At 29.7% G+C, this 19115-nt stretch overlaps 1 long non-coding RNA gene across 1 annotated transcript; it reads left to right on the top strand.

Moving 5' to 3' along the window:
* The first annotated feature begins 11017 nt into the window (after window positions 1-11017).
* Window positions 11018-12408, top strand: LOC126266356 (uncharacterized). Its single transcript, XR_007548761.1, has 3 exons — window positions 11018-11257; window positions 11314-11520; window positions 12114-12408. It is a non-coding gene; the product is annotated as an uncharacterized LOC126266356 (long non-coding RNA).
* Window positions 12409-19115: the final 6707 nt, after the last annotated feature.

The raw sequence follows: 19115 nt of genomic DNA, 5'->3' as shown, positions 1-19115 counted from the left end.
TTTAAAATTTATATTAAATGAGTATAGGTTAGGTTTTTCTGATATATATAAAAATAAAACAAATATATATTTTGTATAATTTTATTATATATTCATGATAAAAACAAACAAATTAAAAAAATATATATATTATATATAAATATAATATAATATAAATTTTATAATAATATAATATAATTATCATATCACTTCGACACTCACCCAAACTAAAACTGTAATATAATAAATATAACTAATGTTTCTGCTGTAAAAGTAACTTTCTGTATTTTGCAATAACTAAGCAGGAAGCATGAAATGAATTAATACCAATGAATCTGTACTTCAAATTCAATTAATGAAAATAAACGAACATATTGACTTTACAGTTTATAAAATAACAAACACAAACAATTAAATTACGTAAGTTGGTTATATAAAAAGTTTTTTACCAGAAATATATTTTCTTAAAGCAAAAACATCATCTGACCGTCTTCTATAACCTAAAATCTATCAAGTTATAGCGTCCATGACACACTATTCTGAAATCTAGTAAATTATTTTCTCTAACTAAAGACACTGACAATCGTACTGCACAAGAACGTGACGACCGAAATGAACATGAAAGAATTAGGATATTACAAACACGTGAAGCGCGAGCACGACTTTCAACTAATAATCGCGCAAATTTGAATCGAGGTGCTTTCAGTTACGATGTGTCAATTGACTGCAGTAACTACCAATGTGTTGTTATTGGTTCTATGAACTCGGTTTGTTCACATTGTAAAGCATTAAAATACAAAAACGAAGCCAATGGATTGTGTTGCGCAAATGGTAAAGTAAAATTAATACCATTGAATCCACCACCAGAGTTATTGTACTCATTGGTTTCAGGAATAGGAGCAGATTCCATACACTTTTTGAAAATTATTCAACAATATAACAATTGCTTTCAAATGACTTCATTTGGGACAACAAATGTGGTTCGGGAAAATTTTATGCCAACTTTGTGTGTCTGTGTATTTTAGATTTCTGACACTGGATACATGCTTTTGTCCATGTTTTAATATCTATCTTCATTTTGGGCCAGATATAACGATCTGTAATCTACTTTATTGTTGCTCGTATCCCTGGATGAGATAGTTTATGAAGTTTTTCAAAAACTTTCTTTCTAAAACTTTGTGGTACAAATGGCCTAATTTTATTTTCTTCTGTAATATCACAGTAAACTTCTATAGAGTTTGGATATACTATTTTTTTCAGTTTAAGTCCTGTTGAATCTGATTCTAGAAGTCTTTGTAATTCTTGATCTAGAGTTTGGTGATGACTGAATTCCTCTAATTGTACAGTATTTGTTAAATCTATCGAATTAATTCTGCTTAACGTATCAGCAACAATGTTTGATTTTCCTTTTATGTGTATTATTTCTGTACTGAATTGTCCTATAAAATCAAGTGGACGTGTCTGTCTAGGTGATGCTTTGTCCATTTTTTGTTGAAAAGCATATGTTAAAGGTTTATGATCTGTGTATATCGTGAAATTTCGACCTTCAAGCATGTGACGAAATTGTTTGATTGCAGCGAAAATAGCTAACAGTTCACGATCGTACGTACTATATTTGGCTTCAGCAGTTGAAAGTTTGCGAGAAAAGAAACTTAATGGTTTCCTTAATGGCATAGTCAGATGCGTCAGTGGTTAAGGAAACTGCAGCGTTAGTCTTTGGATGTACTAACTGCATAGCACTGGTTAGTTCTTGTTTAACTTTCTCAACTGTTTCATCTGTCCAATTTACCTTTGTTTTGTCGTTTTTAGGACTATTTTTCAGGTAATCATTTAAGATTGCTTGTGTTTTTGCTGTATTTGGCATAAATCTCCTATAGAAATTTATGACGCCAAGAAATCTACGCAATTCATTTTTTGTGCTTGATTTCTTGAGGTTTCTGATTATCGCTACTTTCTCTGGTAATGGAGAGATTCCTTGTTTACTTATTTCATAGCCAAGAAATTGCACTTTTTCTTCTCCAAAGTAGCATTTTGCCGGATTTATCTGTAATCTGTATTCTGTTAATCTTTTAAGAAGTGTATGTAGGTGTGTTTTATGTTCTTCAACACTTTTTGAAGCTATCAAAATATCATCGATATATGGAAAACAGAAAGGTAAATCTCTTAGAATATTGTTAATATACCTCTGGAAAGTCTGTCACATGCAATAACTTTTTTTTCATAGGTAGATAAAAAAACACTGCAAACAAAACAAAAGCACACTCAGTAGAGTATAACAGAAAATCCAAGAAAAACAACAGCGGCAAAGGCGGCAAATCGACATTGACAGTTGTTTTTTTAATTTGCTTTTTTTTAATCTGATATGACTTGAAGTCAAATCCTTTAAAGCCATACCAATGTTTTACTTTTTTTTGTCGCCTGCCGAAAGTAAAACAAAAGAAATAATATCGCGAAACCGACCAAGTTGTTATTATTATATTTTGTGACTATTCAATTTGGTCGGGTCCGCGATCACTTTTTTTAGTTTCGGAACGCGACATTAAATCCTCCAACGACGTATTCTGGGCTCCAACGCACACACGCACACAGTTTTGATACATATGATTGAATTTGAACTTTGTTTAGCGGTAAGAAAGTGCAAATTTACTTTTTGACGTTAGGAACACACCTACATTTCTTAGATAACAGTGAGTGCTTTTAATTTAATATGAACTTAATTGATTCTACGTTTTAGTTAGAAAACTTTTGTATGTGAAAAAGAAAAGTGCTGATTTTAGGGTTTTCCCGGCAATTATTCGATTTTTTCTCGCCGTAAGAACCATCCTTGGACTTCAACGAACATTTTAAAAAAAGAATTGGCCAAATTGGTCCAGGCGTTGTTGAGTTATGCGCTTACCAACACATTTTGCGATTCATTTTTATATTATAAATATATAAATATATCTTTTTTGTTAATTTTATATTAATGTTATAAATTTACCTAATTTACCTTTGAAAATTTACCTAATTATTTAATAAAGAATTTTTAATTAGATAGTTAAACTACCAAAGAAATATAGAGTAAATAAAAAATGAATATACTAATTAATAAAGTGATTTGAATTTTATCTCTTTTCGAATTCAACCACATAAATAATATAAGTCATACATAAAAAACATAATAAATTACATATATATTTTTCTAAAAATCATTTCTCTACATATTTCGTTAAAAATGAAATCTGGAAACTATGCAGTCTAAAATCTCCGAAACAGACGAATTCAAATCCAGTTGACGCATGCGCTACAAATATTCCTTAGAGTGACCGATTCTGCAACTTTACCATATGTACTTTCGACCGAGGTAGTAAGAAAAATAGTATACACTACACGGGAAGAAAGTTTGAGAGCCCTGCCCTGCGCGCCATCTTGCCCGAGGCGTGGCGCGCGAATTGCTAAGTTGTTAAATTCGTTGGGCCATAGAAAACCTAAGAAGTACCAACCCAATGTTATAAACAAGAAACATTACTGGGCACTATCTCGGGATGAAGTGATGTTGCCATTTTGAAGACGGTGTTGCCATTTCTTACAGACTACAGATATCTTTTCGTCCATCTGTCACTTTCTATTTAAAATTTATATTAAATGAGTATAGGTTAGGTTTTTCTGATATATATAAAAATAAAACAAATATATATTTTGTATAATTTTATTATATATTCATGATAAAAACAAACAAATTAAAAAAATATATATATTATATATAAATATAATATAATATAAATTTTATAATAATATAATATAATTATCATATCACTTCGACACTCACCCAAACTAAAACTGTAATATAATAAATATAACTAATGTTTCTGCTGTAAAAGTAACTTTCTGTATTTTGCAATAACTAAGCAGGAAGCATGAAATGAATTAATACCAATGAATCTGTACTTCAAATTCAATTAATGAAAATAAACGAACATATTGACTTTACAGTTTATAAAATAACAAACACAAACAATTAAATTACGTAAGTTGGTTATATAAAAAGTTTCTTACCAGAAATATATTTTCTTAAAGCAAAAACATCATCTGACCGTCTTCTATAACCTAAAATCTATCAAGTTATAGCGTCCATGACACACTATTCTGAAATCTAGTAAATTATTTTCTCTAACTAAAGACACTGACAATCGTACTGCACAAGAACGTGACGACCGAAATGAACATGAAAGAATTAGGATATTACAAACACGTGAAGCGCGAGCACGACTTTCAACTAATAATCGCGCAAATTTGAATCGAGGTGCTTTCAGTTACGATGTGTCAATTGACTGCAGTAACTACCAATGTGTTGTTATTGGTTCTATGAACTCGGTTTGTTCACATTGTAAAGCATTAAAATACAAAAACGAAGCCAATGGATTGTGTTGCGCAAATGGTAAAGTAAAATTAATACCATTGAATCCACCACCAGAGTTATTGTACTCATTGGTTTCAGGAATAGGAGCAGATTCCATACACTTTTTGAAAATTATTCAACAATATAACAATTGCTTTCAAATGACTTCATTTGGGACAACAAATGTGATTCGGGAAAATTTTATGCCAACTTTCAAGGTATGTATTAAAGCAGTTAATCATAATTATTTTAGCGAACAATATCTTCTGATATATAATTCATAATAACAAATATTATTTAAGTTTGATCACTGACAATACATAAATTTATTCTACACATTGCTTATTTATTTTATTTTATAGTGTTTTTGGTACAAATATAATATATATATTTTTTAATTTACAGATACAAGGCCAAATATATCACAGAGCAGGTTCATTGTTACCAGTGCCAGCTAGCAACTATGAATTCCTGCAAATTTATTTTATGGGCAATTCACAACAAGAAATAGATCAGCGTTGTGCATATAACAATTTAGTAAAGAGGCCTATTGTAGAACAATTACAAACTTTTTTTCAGGAACACAATCAATTGATTATATTGTTTAAAAGTGCACTTGATCTGATGCCATCTGATAATCATAAAATTGTAATCAGGGCTGATAAAACACTTACGGGTCAACATGCAAGACGTTTTAATGCACCAACTATTGATGAAGTTGCTATCGTTGTAGTTGGAGAAAACTTTGAATCCCGTGATATTGTTTTACATCGTCGGAATGATCAATTACAACGTATAAAGGAAACACCCCGCTCATATGATGCACTGCAATATCCCATTATATCTTGGCAAGGTGAAGATGGCTATGATTTCTCAATAAAAATGATCAATCCCATTACAGGTAATTAAAATATTAGTTTAGCTATGGCGATAATATCTCAGTCAATATATTATGTATTTTAATTTTATATATTATAGATGTTATTAAAACAAAATATATTTACAGGTTCTGAAATCAACAAAAGAGTAAGTTCAATGAAATATTATTCATACCGCCTAATGATTCGGGAAAATGAAGACAATCACATATTGAAATGTCGGCGATTATATCACCAATATGTTGTTGACATGTATGTTAAAATTGAAACGGAGAGATTAACATTTATCAGGTTGAATCAAACTAAACTCCGATCTGAAGAGTATATTCACCTTCGAAATGCGATTAATACAGATGGCAATGCACAGAATGTGGGACGGATGACAATTCTTCCAGCAACATACATCGGAAGCCCTAGACATATGCACGAATATGCTCAAGATGCCATGTCGTATGTTCGTCATTATGCGTTATTATACAGCAGATTTGTTCATCACATTTACATGCAATCCGCACTGGGTAGAAATCAAGCAGGAGTTATTCCCTGGGCAATCACCCATTGATCGTCATGATATTACAGCCAGAGTCTTTAGACAAAAGTTGAAATCTTTGATGGATTTCATCGTAAAACATCATGTGTTTGGAGAGACACGCTGCTGGATGTATTCTGTGGAGTGGCAGAAACGAGGATTGCCACATGCACACATTTTGATTTGGTTGGTTGAAAAGATAAGGCCAAATGAAGTTGATGCAGTGATATCAGCTGAAATCCCTAATGTACAAGTAGATCCTGGATTGCATGAGGTAGTTATCAAAAACATGATACATGGTCCCTGTGGAACTCTTAATCAAAATTCACCGTGTATGATGGATGGTAAATGTTTGAAACGATATCCACGGACATTAATATCGGAAACAATTACTGGTAATGACGGTTATCCACTGTATCGTCGCCGATCGACAGCAGACAATGGAAGATCAACAATTGTAAAAATAAATCAACAAGATATTGAGATAGATAATCGCTGGATTGTTCCATATTCACCCATTTTATCAAAGACCTTCAAAGCACACATCAATGTTGAATCTTGCCATTCAGTGAAATCTATTAAATACATTTGCAAATATGTAACCAAAGGGAGTGATATGGTTGTGATTGGAATTGGTGCAGAGAATTCCAATGATGAAGTTACTCAATACCAAATGGGCCGCTATGTTAGTAGTAATGAAGCAATTTGGCGAATATTTTCTTTTCCAATTCATGAGAGACACCTTTCTGTAATTCACTTAGCTGTGCATTTAGAAAATTGACAAAGAGTGTATTTTACAGCAGAGAACGCAGGTCAAAGAGCTGCTCAGCCACCATCTACTACATTAACAATTTTTTTTGAGACATGTCAAAACGATAATTTCGCACAAACATTGCTATATTCTGAAATGCCAAAATATTATACTTGGAATCAATCCTCAAGGAGATTTATACGACGGAAACAAGGAAAACCAGTACCAGGATACCCAGATGTATATTTCACCGATGCGATTGGTCGAATTTATTCAGTACATCCAAGCAATGGTGAATGTTTTTATTTACGACTAATAAGTCAATGTACGTGGCCCAACATCATTCCAACATTTACGAACTGTTGATGGTGAATTGTGTGGATCCTACAGAGAAGCCTGTCAACGTTTACAATTGCTAGAAAATGACGCTCATTGGGATCAAACTCTCAGTGATGCTGTAATATCTTCACACGCTCATCAAATACGAACATTGTTTTCTATAATCATATCTACATGCTTCCCATCAAACACAATTGATTTGTGGATCAAGTACAAAGATTATATGTGTGATGATATTTTGTATCAAATACGGATTAGAATGGGAAATCCAAATATGCAAATCAGTGAAGAAATTTACAACGAAGCATTGATTTCAATTGAAGACATGTGCTTGGCCGCGCCCAATCGTCCAATGCATGATGCTTTTAACCAAGAGTTGCACCGAGAAAAACTGTATGATCTCAACACTTTGAAAGAATTAATTCAAACAAATCTTCCACTGTTGAATGAACAACAGAGGTATGTATTTGATACTCTTATGAAAGTAACAAATGATGAAACTGGGGGGATTTACTTCTTAGATACACCTGGTGGTACAGGAAAAACTTTTTTGATTTCATTAATATTAGCAACAATTCGCTCACAAAATAAAATTGCACTTGCACTCGCTTCGTCGGGAATCGCAGCAACTTTGCTTGAAGGTGGTCGAACAGCCCATTCAGCACTAAAATTGCCATTAAATATTGTCACACCCGTGACTTGTTGGGGGTTGGGGAGTAGCTCAGATAAACACCAGTACAGAATAAATACAATTTTATTCATAGCTTATATAGAAAAAACACATTACAAATTATCTAACTTACAGTAATAAGTAAGGGACCATCTTCAGGGCTGCTCTTGGGGTTCACTGGTATCCCCAAAGCAATGAAACTCCAACCTGCAACATTTCGAAGAACTCTGCAATGGCAAAGGTAAAAAATCTTTGGAGGCTTTAGACAGAACTTTAAAAGATCTTCGGAGCAATAAGAACCGATTTGGTGGTGCAATGATTTTATTAGCAGGAGATTTTCGGCAAACATTGCCAGTGATTCCACGATCAACGCCAGCTGATGAACTCAACGCATGTCTAAAGTCATCCAATTTGTGGAAATATGTCAAAGTACTTCATTTAAGCAAGAATATGCGTGTTGAGTTGCAAAATGACCAATCTGGAAACATATTCTCTAAACAACTCATTGACATTGGTAATGGCAATTTTCCTATTGACATGTTGACTGGATGCATTAACTTTCCTCAAAGTTTTTATCATTTAACTCAATCAAAAGAAGAACTCATTCAGAAGGTATTTTCAGATGTTGCTCAAAATTACAGAAACCATGATTGGTTAAGCGAACGAGCTATATTGGCAGCCAAAAACATTGATGTAAATGAATTAAATTTCAAAATTCAAGAACTAATTACAGGCGAATCGAGGATATATAAATCAGTTGATTCGGCAACTAACCAAGACGATGTAGTTAACTATCCACCGGAATTTTTAAACTCGCTGGATTTGCCAGGATTGCCACCTCACAATCTTCAATTAAAGGTTGGATCGGTATTTATAATGTTGCGAAATATCAACCAACCGCGCCTTTGCAACGGCACACGGTTAGCGATAAAAAAACTACTAAACAACGTGATAGAAGCAACTATATTGAAAGGAAAGTATAAAGGAGAAGATGTTCTCATACCGCGCATCCCAATGATTCCGACTGATGTGCCATTTGAGTTTAAACGACTTCAGTTTCCAGTGCGGCTTGCTTTTGCTATGACCATAAACAAGTCCCAGGAGCAATCATTAAGTGTTTGTGGTATTAATTTGGAAAACCCATGTTTCTCACATGGTCAATTGTATGTTGCCTGTTCCCGTATTGGAAAACCATCAGATTTGTTTGTCTATGCACCAGGTAATCAAACAAAAAACATCGTTTATCACAAAGCACTACAATGAAAATAGAACTGATTTTTTTTTGTTAATAATTATCATTTACATGATTAAAATTACTTACTTTTAAATGCTTATAGTGTATTATTTAATTATTTTTAATTCACACCGAATTATTACCAGGGTGACGGTTCTGCTCAGGATAATTTTTTGCAAAGAATATAAAAAAGGTAGGAACAAAACACTGCCAGATTACAAATTTTTTTGTCAGGACGAAGTCTGTCGGGTCAGCTAGTTTTATAATAAAAAACAAAATCAATTAAAACAAAAAGATCTATTCCACTGGATATACTCCCTAATACAATTTAAAATGCTCATAAACATATTATGATTTTTAAATTTATTTCTCCATATGAATTCGTGAAGGTACGATGGAAACAGATCTTCCGAGGAACAGTCATGGTCTATGTAACTCGAAAAAAATTGTTCAATGCAAATATAGTATAAATTCATTAATAAATTGGAATAAATTAAAAAATAATAAAAATTAAAAACATTTTTAATTAAATACAATACAATTATCTATATAGTAAAATATATTAATTAATTAACGACCCGTATCAATAAATTGTACAAAAAAAATAATAAATGCAGCACACAAATAATCTATAAAGTAAGATAACTTAAAATATGACTGCTAACAAATTAAAAATAATCTTACTAAAGGAATAAAAGTAAAATATTTTAAAAATGAGAAAGATCTATAAAGTAAAATATATTAAATGAGCATACAAATAAATTAAGAAAGTAATTAGCAGAAGAATAGGAATAATATATTGTTTTTAAAAACGCCATGAGAATATAATCTGTAAAGTATAATATTTTAATAATGAGCAATAATCATCAAATTAGAAGAAATAATATACTTACCAAAAAAATAAAAAGTATAATACATACACAACAACACAACAATAATTCAACCATAAAAAATGATTCGAATATTTTGACCGTTGCAAACCGACAACACTGCACTTCAAAATGTTCAAGAATGCCTAAATATGTCCCATCGTCCCTATTTACTAGGCCACCCCTGGAGAAAATATTGTTTCCAACCTAACATATTTATTGATTGTTAGGCAACCATCTGTAGAGTTTTAGTTAATTTAATTTTCTGAAGTTGACAACGCAAAGAATAAACATAGAAAACCTAAGAAGTACCAACCCAATGTTATAAACAAGAAACATTAGTGGGCACGATCTCGGGATGCAGCGATGTTGCCATTTTGAAGGCGGTGTTGCCATTTCTTACAGACTACAGATATCTTTTCGTCCATCTGTCACTTTCTATTTAAAATTTATATTAAATGAGTATAGGTTAGGTTTTTCTGATATATATAAAAATAAAACAATTATATATTTTGTATAATTTTATTATATATTCATGATAAAAACAAACAAATTAAAAAAATATATATATATATATTATATATAAATATGATATAATATAAATTTTATAATAATATAATATAATCATCATATCACTTCGACACTCATCCAAACTAAAACTGTAATATAATAAATATAACTAATGTTTCTGCTGTAAAAGTAACTTTCTGTATTTTGCAATAACTAAGCAGGAAGCATGAAATGAATTAATACCAATGAATCTGTACTTCAAATTCAATTAATGAAAATAACATATTGACTTTACAGTTTATAAAATAACAAACACAAACAATTAAATTACGTAAGTTGGTTATATAAAAAGTTTCTTACCAGAAATATATTTTCTTAAAGCAAAAACATCATCTGACCGTCTTCTATAACCTAAAATCTATCTAGTTATAGCGTCCATGACTCATTATTCTGAAATCTAGTAAATTATTTTCTCTAACTAAAGACACTAGATATTCCCTGGTCATCCCGACAATTTTGGGGAATTTTTACTACCAATTTATAAAATCAAATATTATAAATCCCTAACTCATCCCGAGACAAAATGGTCGTGCCTTTCCGGCGATTCCGAACGTCCATGATCGGCTGTTGCCCCTCCGTCCCTATTCGCTTGGCCCCCCCTGAAGAATAAATAAGGTTGGTGACAATGTCCAACGAATTTAACAACTTAGCAATTCGCGCGCCAACTTCCCAGTGACATAAAGTATATTTTAGTTTTTGTTCGTATTAATTAATACTAAGTAAACGATTTATAAAATCAGTGTAGTATTTATTACGGAGTAAATTGTCGTAACCCACAACAATCCCGACACATCCATGCAATCTTGTTCGTTGCCCCAAACGTGCGTATGTTTGGTTATATAGGTTATAATTAATGTTGACAGAAACAGAAAGTGTTACCCATTTATATACACAAGAAGGAATTAAGGAAGGAAAAGTAAAAGATGAAACTGAAGACTGAAACGAAATTTCAACCTAAGGGACAAAATGTGACACAAGTTTTAAAGTCAAGGTGATTGTACAGTTAAGTCGGAGAACAGAGACAATTATTTAAATAAAAGAAGTTGGAATGTAAAAATAAGTATACAAATAATTAATTACCATCGTCAACAATAATATTAATTAAGTGTTTTTAAGGATTTGGTTGTTCGATGAAAACATTACAATGAAAACGTGTGACACAGGGCATGTGAAGAAATAATTATGATGCTCAAGCATTTTCAACATGAGATTAAACAAAATCACCTATCTGCTTTGGTCAAAAATGTGATAACATGAGCTCAAGATAAGTGTGGAAAAGTTCATAGTTCATCTCTGGCAGTTATCGACAAGATTCTGGAATATGTATGTAGAGTATATTAGCAATATTATATTTCTTTACAGAAGAGCTTCTTTTCAATAGATGTCATTTAATTGGTTTTGTATAGATTTTATATTTTGATAGAATTTAAACACATTTTTAAAATTATTCAAATTTTTGTTATTTGAGTTATTTTAATTAAAATTGTAAAATTACACAGTAAAATTTGTCTAATTGTTATTTTTGATTTCAAATTGTAAAATCAGAATAACATTCCAAATTTGTCTTATATCAATTATATATATCAAATAAATTACCTCTGTCTGGGTAGACCTAAAATTTAGTTCACTAATGACAATGTTTAATCAGTATAATGATTAATTTTAATTTGATACAAACAAACACACTGTAAATGTATACAGGTTGATCCATGTGATTCATGAGAAGTTTTTAGATAATTAAAGGAAATACCAATCAGAAGTTTTAGTTGCAACATTATCACTAATCAATTAGAAACCAGGTACACCACCATAGTTAAAATAAAAACAGGTTAAAGAAAGTGTATCCATAAGATAAGATTTATGTAATAAACTTTTTCCACAAATTTATTTTTAATATCTTTATTTTATTGTTTTAGGTATATCATCTGCTGCAAAATATAATTTCTTCAGACACAAGAGGACAACAATGCCAACATCGCAAATAATAGACCATCAGTTATTGGACAATTTAAAATTGTATAATGTACAAAATGGTTCCATAACTATATACATATTAGGCACAATTATTTAAAATAGGCAATATTTTAAGTAACAACATATGCTAAGATTTACTATTCTATTGTGTTAATTATATTATACTTTAGATAAATTGTATTGTTATTGTCAAAATTAAGGTTTATAACTTGCTGCACCTTGAACATTGGGGTTGTTAATTTGACAATTTTTTGTGCTGTCATAACATAAGTAATTGAAATTGATCTGACATGATTAAAGATTATTGTCAGTGCTTCAACACTTCCTAAATGGAAAATAATTTCATTTTGCTTAACTATGCTGATTAAGGAAGTAATTACTATTTAAAATTCATCTTTATTGTTATGTTTAGAGCGGAAATCTATGTTTTTCTATATTTTTTCTGGATTTGATAAATATCTAAATATCGTTATACGTACGAAGTGATCAATTTATCTTCGTACTTTAAGTAGTTCCAAGTTTTCATCACAAAAACCGTCTTCTTATGTATAATCGCAGAACAACGTATCTTTTCCAACATTTTTGATTATAACATAACACGTATAGTATTAGTACTTTTGTTCTATTCTGTCTAAAAAACTAAACTTTTGAAAAATATGGTTTAAAATTGGTTTCTCAAGAACTTTAATGACAATTGTCATTAAAAAAAGTGTACAAATATATGTATCGGAAAATCAGATACTGGGCTTGGATTATTATAATCATTAATCGAATTAGAAAGAAATACAGAAATTTCTTGAAAGGGTGGAAGAAGTACAGTTACTTTTTTAAAAAACGTTTCTGATTATTATAACCAAGATCTGAAGGTGAAAAATGTATGGCTTATGCCATATGCATGTCGTTGTCGGGTGTAGTTATGTGTCACCATGTGCTTTGTAAATTTGTATCTTTAATATGGATCCTGGGTAATGGCAATGTCTATGTCGATGTAGTTTCGATGAAGTATTTCCTCTAGAAGTGCTGCGGCGTATTTTCTCTGTCAAGGTTTATTTGAATATTTTTTAATTGTTTGTCCATATTGTTATTAGTAGTCGACTCTCGCTCTTGCCAATTGATTCTCTTTGCATTCGTTGCCCTGATGATCACCCCCGCATTTTATGCAGGCCGGGTCCTCCTTGCCGTACTTCGCCACGTGCTCGAACCTGGAGCATTTGAACCAGATTAAGACTTTTATGTCTTCCTTGAATTATATGTTTATTAAGTCGAGATTTCGCCCTTTCTTCCCTGATTAGATATCTGAATGTAGTAGGGTCTGTTTCAATAATTACATTCTACTTGTAGGAGTTTCTGATTTCTCTTACCGCTAGAACTTTTATGTTGTTAATATTTTCCTCTGTGAGTGCCTGGTTTTTATCTTTGTTTTGACACAGTAATTTTTTTAAGATGTCCTCTTTATTGTATCCTTTTTCTATCATTGACACTGCCCATTCGATCATACAAGCATTCAAAGTGTTGTGTGATAATTCCCTGTTTTTCTCTGCTAAACTGTATCTTATAGCCGCTATATCTGGTAATTGTCCCCTCTGCAACTGAACCCTTTAAACACTCTTTAAATAGAATCAATCTCACTTAAAGAGATGCATGGCAAAAATTTAGACACATAGCACACATTTTACAAGAAGACATAACGATATTCAAATCTTCGGCAATATAAAAACTGAATAGTTTTGATTTATATTATATCTGGCCAAAATCGGCAAGAATAATGAGATTGCCAAGAACAATGACGTTGATGCCTCCTTCAACAACAATGTTGTCTAAAACAACCATTAAATATCCAAAAATAATTTATAAACCACAATTATGAACATAAGAATATTGTCAGTTACCAGTGGTGGTGATAATGAAGAAGTGACAAATCAAAAATATCAAGTCTCACTTTCCAATATGAAGCACAAAATGATGAAGAAGAGTCCACCTTCTAATTCAATTAGTGATGGTGCTCAACAAACAACACAAAGAATCAATTCATTTGGTAACTGTTTGAATAAACTGAAATCAAAAACCATTGCTCGTATATTAATGCACCCAGTAATAACATACTCCAATGTTTATGGAGCAGCAGGTTATAAATCTTAAATTAACAGATGCACATTTTATGATTTATGGTTTAAAAAACAAAATTTACATATACACACATTGAAATCATAACGATCCTGGCAGAAATTATTATACAATTTTAAATATCAGAATATCGTTCCAAAGCATACAATGTTCTTTTGTTAAGTTATTGACTGCCTCAAGAAATTTCAACTGTAATGTACACATACAATACAAAAAGAGTTTAATTCATCTGAATCCTGAAAGAGATATGTACATAGAGAGAGTATGTCCCCCACTATGGGACAGACTTCTACTGTCTGACGTGCTTGATGTCTCCCCCTAAATTCAGACGGATCAAAGGCTTTTCCTAATGTACGTTCAACAGAATTATTTACTGACGTTCAGAAGTCCGATTTAGTTTGTGTTTTTTGTCATCTCACATCTGATGTTCAGTAAATTTTCTTCTGCTTAGTGGCAGTTCTAATCTGCTTAGCAAATTTGTATGTTTTTAAGAACTGGTATCCAAATTTTATCTTGTTTTTAGGTTCCATCTTTTCTATTGAAATTATTTCTGTGTTTATGGATCTTAATAGCCACCGAAGCATTTTTGTGTCATATCCACTTGAATATGGAACGTTTTGTGGTATCAATATATACTTTTCATGTTGGATGTCTGACCACTTGCCATAATACCTGAAACAAAATTAAATAATAATTAAATTGAAAAATCAAGTCATTATAAGAGTAAAAACCACAATTCAACATTTCATAATTGTTTCTTGTGGTAGACATTTTTCTCATTTAAGAATTTCTTAAAAATAACATTAATTATTCAAATATTTTTGATTAAATTTTACTAATTATTGAATTATTTGATAAGAGAAAAATTAATTTTCAGATATTTTGCTATTAGCAATCTGCTGCTTTTAAATTTTTTTGACTAAAGTATTAGAATCGAAATTAAAAAGGATTAATATTAAAATACATTATGAATTATTTGTCATTCCTTAGATATGATTGTCTTTTCTTCTGAGGTAAATACTTAAATAATTAGTAGATGTGGAACCATTTTATTAAAAATTGAACTACTCAGAAATTTTTCATTAGTTTTTTGCTTCTTTTACGTTAAAAATTTTACTTCTCTATTCAAATAAAATTTAAATTTTACTCTCTTTTACCTCTATTCAATATGAAGGGTTTTTAATTGATGAATAAAATAGTTTTTGGTTCATATTAACCTTTTATATTGATGCATTTGTGGACAAAAAAGAAAGAATGACATAAAAATAATATTACCTATGTGCACAAGTAAAGAGGGAAGACAAAATTATTTATCGAATGCACACTTATATACAGATTGTTCTGGTTCAAACAATGACTTACTCATATTTTAAATTAACACAAGAAATATCTTGAACTATGAGATATGATGATACTTCTAGAATAGCGAGAGGAGACTTTTTGATCTCCGTATATGCTGAAAACGTATTGCTTAAAATCAAAAGAAAACAAATAAGAAAAGTTAAATGAAATAAAATGTGGCAAATGGACCTTTAAATGGAAATTATTACCGGACAAAAGACTATTTGACGAGAAAAACTGAAATGTTTGATTCTTTTGTATATTAAACTAAAATAATCAGGTGATATAGCAATTAAAAGAAGCTAGTTATAGAAATCAAGTTAGTTAGTTTTGACAAATATATGAATAAATTAAAATATATTAGTTTATTTAAAATTTATAATATTTTTTCAACATGGTTAGAGAAGTATTACAATTTATTTGAAACTTTTAAAATTCCATTAATTGGATTCTTCATTTAAAATTTTGACTGTGGAAAATTATTAAAAAATATATAAACATATATTACAAAATTAATTTTTAATTAAAATTTGGTCTTGTTCTCATCACTGTCTCACATTTGAGTTATAATAAATTCTGCAAAATTATTACCAAAAACAAATAAACTAAAATAAAACGTAAGATAATATTTCAATTTTATGCTAACCTTTGTTTGTTGAGTTTTGTAGGTGTTTCCTGTGATAAATATTCATTGTTGACCTCAATTTTCTTGCTGCTGATATCTAAAAAATTAAAAATTAAATAAAACATCTACTTGTCACAAAGTAATATTGGTGTGAAGAAATCAGAATCAAAAATTATATATAAAAGTATACTTAAAGTAACGTAAAAAAGACCAATATTTCAATAAAGAATTCAAAATTTCTAATAATAAAGAAAAGGGGAAAATCAAATTGCTATACATTATAAATTACCACATTGACATATTTTAGACATAGTGTAATGTCATGTCAAAAAATAAATGCATCGTAAATTAATATTAAAATTAAATATGAAATAAATGATACCACCCAGCTTACAGCAATATATTCTTGTAAATTGTTATTTATGGTGGTTACACATTGCATAAAATTAAAATAGGATAACCACTCGTAGAACTCAAAAATTCTATTTAATATTCTGGAGCCAATATAATTTTAGCACTAAACCATAACAACAGATTAATGTGAATTATTGATTAAATTATTTCAATTTTATTTCTTATAGCCTATTTTGTATATTATATATTCTACTCTAAGCTACATTTCAACCCATAACTGACATATGATACTGACCTAATATTGTGATGAATATGGATAAACAGAACTAGAGAGGTCCTATGCAACCCTAAATGTAAGTACCAGCATATTTTATCAGTTATTGCCACCTAAAATATAAAAAAAGAATAAAATACTATACAAAACACATTATGACAAATCGAACAATTATTCTATTAATTTTTTGGTTATATTTAATTTCTTATTTCTTAAATATAATTAGAAGAGATTTTTTATTAAATTGAGTTATTTTCTTTTTAGCCTAGAACACAAATAATATTGATTAGATTAGTAAAACAAGTTTCTTTTTAAAATTATTCACCTTTTTTTTAGAAAACATGGTAACAAATCCTATTTTTTGTATTTCAATAAATGTTGAAGTGTTTTCACTTCTACTATGAGTTTATAAAAAAACATACTTGTTTAAAATTTCAATTATTTGCATTTTTTCATTAATAACAAGAAAGACAAGACATATTTTTTTTAATTTAAATGGTTTGTACGTATCTTAAACCAATAACGTTATCACAAATCTGGTTTTACAAGATTTAATGTACCTAATCACTTCAAACATTGCCTTTTTTCAATTAGAAATGAAAACAGAAGAATAACTGAAAACTGCAAAGAGTATGCTTAATATTTTCTATAAACAAATACAATTACTCAAACAAAATATTTGTAAAAACTTTCTTATTAAAAAAATTATTTAATTTATTTATTTTTATTAATTTGTTGATATATATATATATATTTTTATTTTCATTTACAATATTGATATTTAATTTATTTGTTTAAAATAAATATCAATAATAAAAAAAATTAAATAATTGTAGTTGCAAAATTATATAACATAAAAACCTAATGTATACATTTTTTAATATCTTACACTCGAGGCTATTTAAACTCTATGCAACAACATTTAAACAATACCATCTATAGAAACAGATTCCAAATGATGAATGACTTATAAGATACAATAATAAATAATATTTAAAGAAATAATAAAGAGCGAGGATCTTTTTTAAACAAACCAAAGTGGTATTTTTAAATTCATAAATCCAAATTCTGTTTTCGTCGTTTTTTACAACGAAATATATCTCATATTGTTATTTTATTTTTTTAATTTTAATCTACATAAAGAAATTAATAGCAAAATTGTCCATAAAAAAATGTTTTAAAATAGTAACTGGGTATTGTGAATCATGACCGTTAACTATTTATTTAACAGCATAAGAGTAAATTCAATTAACATTTTGCCATTATTATTAAACAGAATATTACATACTGATAACATTTAAGTAATTATCGTATATCGTGAAATTTCAACTCATAGGCACAAACAATTTCTAATCACTATCTAATTTTAAAATATATCACATTACCTCAAATACATAAATCATATTTAAAATAATTCAAAATAATATTAATTAAGATTATTTTAATATTTGTTATTTAAATAATCGCTTTAAATATTTTAGTTATTATAACAATTTCAACAAAACACAAAAATTAGTTAATAATTTGGCATATTTCAATCCCTGCAGTCTAGTTTACAGTATATAATGTTGTTCTGTAATTTCAATACACTTCAAGCAGTATCAAAACTTATACTAATTCAGTTTTTGAACCAAAATGATGCACGGTAACAGAATGTGATGGTCGAGGTCAAGCACTTCAGAAAGTGGCAGACCACTTATGCATCCGATAGTACTTATCAGATTACACACATATACATGTAATAGTAGAACACAAATGCAAAATATTGTAGTGTAAAAGTATTTCAATATGTTTTCATATAACTTACTTCGATATTCTGTGGTAAAATAAATAATTGATGTAAATCACTGTAAATAATAATAACATCGGTATTAGTGACGGGCGATTATGAGTGATATAATCGAAATATATCGATTATGGCCGGTCACTCGGTCATTCGATTATTCCAAACGATTATGAATGATATCTCGAAAACTCGAATCTGCGCATGATTCTAAAGGATAATCGAAATATTTCGAAAAACCGAGTGATGAAATATTTCGGATGAACGAATGATTTGTATCACGCTTCTGCGCATTTTTGTTGAACATGAAAGCAACACTGCCAAGTTGACATTGTTATTTAAGTCTTCAGAAAAATTAATTAGTTGTCCCAAATAAATTTATGTGGTAAAGTGATCTATGATTTATAGTCTAAATATTTCGATTATCATTCAATATCTAAATT

The sequence above is a fragment of the Aethina tumida genome, chromosome 8 (assembly GCF_024364675.1).
Source record: "Aethina tumida isolate Nest 87 chromosome 8, icAetTumi1.1, whole genome shotgun sequence".
In the NCBI taxonomy this organism is placed as follows: domain Eukaryota; kingdom Metazoa; phylum Arthropoda; class Insecta; order Coleoptera; family Nitidulidae; genus Aethina; species Aethina tumida.
The sequence above is the reverse complement of the archived record's forward strand: the minus strand, read 5'-3'. Positions and strand labels throughout refer to the sequence as shown.